We start from the raw sequence: 4,010 nt of genomic DNA, 5'->3' as shown, positions 1-4,010 counted from the left end.
TCCCTTGTCAGCCAATATCAGATCTCCAGGTTTGAAATGCTGAAGAACACCAGAATCCCGTACTATCTCTTTGTCACTTGTTGATCCTGGGTATAGTTTGCTGCAGTATGTGATCACAGCATTTGGTGCTACCCCGAGCAGTAGTTTGAAGGAGTGCATGCCACGGTAAGCAGAGTAGGTCTCTTTCTGGATATCCATTTGCTTGGGGATAGCAATTTTGATGTCCGTACAATCCACTATTATTCTGCAGTTTTGGATGTGCCGAAATGAAGAAGGCAAGCTGGATTTATTTTTCTCCCGGCTGGGAACAGTACTCATTATGTCCTTAAAAAGTAATTTGTGGAGAACCTCTATAAATGTTACAATCACATTTCTGACAGTGCTTTCACCACAGTGAAAGAGTGCAGCCAGATGAAGGTGTGTGTAATTATGACGCAGTTTCATGAGGGTGATGAAAACTTGGTCTTCAAGACTCAGTGCTTTGGGGAACCAACCTTCTGGGTATGTAATGGAACCCTCAAAACGAGCAACATACTCACACACAGCACTGAATGTGTCTCTATCTGGCAATCCTGTCTCCATCCGAAGAACCTTTTCACTCAGCTGAGAGGCAGAATACTTGTCACGGCAGTAACTCTGCTTTGCCTTGGACTCCTCTAGCTGGATCTCTAGCTGCATTATGTGTCTTTGCTGAGATTGAAGTTAACGTTAGCTAACGAAACGAACTGCCGAATAAAATTGGAAAATGCTGGTAATTAATTGTTCTATCATTTGTAAAACTACGGTGTTAAAAAAGACAATTTCAAAAATACAGATTCTAATGGTCAGATATATATATATATACAGATACTAAAGATATGCATGTACTTGCTTTCAAGCAGAACACAGGGGAAAACAAACTTAGCGGGAGTGTTTACGTGTTCGGTGTAATGACGTACAACGGCCTCGACAATTTCTGTAGTCCTATTCAGCCACTCGGTAACAACCATCGTTTTTCAGACACGTAAACTCTTCAAAAATCCCCAGTGGGGTCACTGCTGATGTATTTAATGTCGTAGAACAAAACGTCAATTACCTCTTAAATTTGTGTCAACCACAGACCTTATTTCGAGCTATTTTCCAAAACCCTATGGAAAAAATGCATTGCTTTTTGAGGAAGGAACCGGAAGTGCTAAAAATGCTAACTTACTTCCGGGTTTTACGACGCGTCACTGCGGCTCTCTATAATAGATGAGAGTGAAATCTACGTAACTTTACAGCCCCGCCCACTTTTAGGGAAACCAACGCTGTCATTTGAACGGCGATCAAGCCTGAAGCCACAGAGATCTTATGTTACTGTCCTTTCTTCTCAGAGGAAGTACAGAAACACGTAACTCTGGATTTGTTTTAATGTTTGAGGTGCAATAAACGACAAAGCAGCTTTTTGGCATGTTAAAACTATTATTTTCTGCCTCGCTCATGAGAGTAACAGCTGGCAAAATTACAGCCTCGCCTACTGATTTCAAATGTGTGCTCTAAAATGATATTTATAAATGACTATTATCATTATTATAAGCAAGACAATAAATGGCAAAGATATGTCGAAAATACACGTATTTAAGATACGTTCATAAGAAACGTAACGTGGGAGAAAATGTGTTTCTAGAAGATATGTAGAAAATAAACGTATTTGAGAGACGTTCATAACAAACGTAACGTGGGAGAAAATAAGTTTCTGGCTAAAAGTAATTGAGAATGCAGTTTAGTTCTGTGGGAACGTAATTTTTAGGAGACAGGGTTGGCCACAACAGACCGGTAGAAGATCTCCAGCAGCTTGCTGCACACGTGGAAGGATCTCAGCTTCCTCAGAAAATAGAGTCTGCTCATCCCCTACTTGTGCACAGCGTCAGTGTTGATCCTCCAGTTCAGCCAATTGTCTAAGTGCACTCCCAGGTATTTGTAGTCCTCCACAACAGCCACATCCTCTCCCAGAATGCACAGGGGTAGAGGAGACGTCCTCACCCTCCTGAAATCAATGACCATCTCTCTGGTCTTGGCCACATTCAGAATACTCACAACATTAGGCTGAGGTTCATCTTCTGCTCTTCTTGAAGTGGTTGTGCTTCTTGTTGCTTCCGGCTAAAATAAACATAATTAAAGACATTTTGAGTGTTTAAAATGTGCTGTAATACACAACACATTATTTATTCCTAAACTTGCAGAAAGAAAAACTAAAGTGTGACATTTAATCACATATTTATATATCAATCTTATACACCTTGAATTCTTGTTGGCCAATGATACACATACCCTTTGAAGATGAGCTGGGAAATTGAATACTGTTGGCACAACACCATCTTTAAGCCGGACAGTCTGGCCCGTCCTGTCAAAGTCCTCACAACTGAAGTGATCACTGCAGAGCAGTCTCCTCAATGAAACAAAATCGTCCCTTCTTAGGGCAACTTCCCACTGCCTCCTCCTCTCTCCGGTTTTGGGAAACCTTAAAAACATGAGAAAGGTAGCCAGATATATAAATTATTGTCAACATTGTCCTCCCTTCTTTCCTTTAACATTAAGGGTAAAGACAAAAATACACACCGAATTTATTTTTGGGGTAATTGTATGTTTGTATGTATGTATGTATGTATGTATGTATGTATGTATGTATGTATGTATGTAGATATGTATGTATGTATGTATGTATGTATGTATGTATGTATGTATGTATGTATGTATGTATGTATGTATGTATGTATGTATATGTATGTATGTATGTATGTAATGTATACTTTAAGAACAAGACAACCACACTAAGAGTTATAAAAAAGGTGTCCAAAGGAAACATTACATAATTGTGTACAGAAATGGTTGCAACATATTCTAAAGAGGCTGGGTCAACATCAATCTTGCAATACTATTATCTCACATAGCCCCAATGATCCTGTGTAGCAGGACTTGTAATGTACATACATCCACTAAGTAATTAACAATTATCCTAATTATGGTCATAATATTGTCATATCTTACACGTGAAAGTTGATTCCACGGGTTCTTGTTTGCAGACTGCGGCGATTAGAGCATCCGTAGGCTGCACAAAAGTCCGGCATAGTCAGGTACTTCTGTAAACACAAAGCCAGCAATTTCCTGTATCATAATGTATCTCAAATGTAAGATGTTTTTAACAAGCCAAACCACTTGGAAGAAATCATGTGTAACTTAAGTTATGTTGAAAAGAAAATGCCTCTCCCACTGGTGTAAAGCTGCTTGGTCAACTTTGTAATACTAGGGCCCTTTCTCATTTCTCTAACTCCCCTCCTCGACTCCTATCCTCGAGACTTAGTCCCGCCCACAGGAGATGCGAGCGGAGGAGCCGAGGAGGGGAGCCGAGGAGAGAGGAGGGGAAGCAGCAGGCGGTTAGAGAAATGAGAACTCCTCTCCTCTGAGCGGTCATTTTAAAGAGACGTCCATTAATGATGACAGGAGGCACAGCAGCCCTCTGTCTGATGGACAGATGTGTTCATGACGACTTATATTTACTTTTAATTCCTTCACAGTGCGGTATAATGAGACAATAACAGGCTACAGATGCGGACACACACACACACAAAATAAAACGAGAGAGATGAGTTGTTGTTATTACAACGTGACTTCACTAGTATTTAACAACAATTTTTATTGGGTTCTTTTATTTGGGGTTAAGTACATTGTCAGAATGAGTGAGAAATGAATTTTACTTCAGCTATATGCATTTTTGCACACATTCACAGTAAATATGTATTCAGTATGATAGCTGTCTAACAGAAGTTAAATCCATTTCTCACTTATTCTGACAATGTACCTAACCCCAAATAAAAGAACACAATAAAAAGAGTTGTTAAATAATAGTGAAGTCACGTTGTAATAACAATAACTCTCTCTCGTTTTATTTTTGAGCTTTGGCAAAAGCCATTGTGTCAATGTTGTCCTACTTGGGTTGCCGTCCGGAGTTGTCCATCTCGCACATGCGCACTGCAGATTGGGCAGAGCTGCAG

General features: G+C 39.9%; 1 long non-coding RNA gene across 1 annotated transcript; it reads right to left on the bottom strand.

The window, feature by feature from the left end:
- Positions 1 to 1,597: 1,597 nt before the first annotated feature.
- LOC307019807 lies at positions 1,598 to 3,167 on the bottom strand. Its single transcript, XR_013802749.1, has 3 exons — positions 3,007 to 3,167; positions 2,290 to 2,479; positions 1,598 to 2,118 (listed from the first exon to the last, which is right to left on the bottom strand). It is a non-coding gene; the product is annotated as an uncharacterized lncRNA (long non-coding RNA).
- Between the last annotated feature and the right edge of the window lie 843 nt (positions 3,168 to 4,010).

This window comes from Notothenia rossii (assembly GCF_949606895.1).
Source record: "Notothenia rossii genome assembly, chromosome: 9".
Classification (NCBI taxonomy): domain Eukaryota; kingdom Metazoa; phylum Chordata; class Actinopteri; order Perciformes; family Nototheniidae; genus Notothenia; species Notothenia rossii.
Note: the sequence above shows the minus strand (reverse complement) of the source record. Positions and strands in the feature narration are given on the sequence as shown.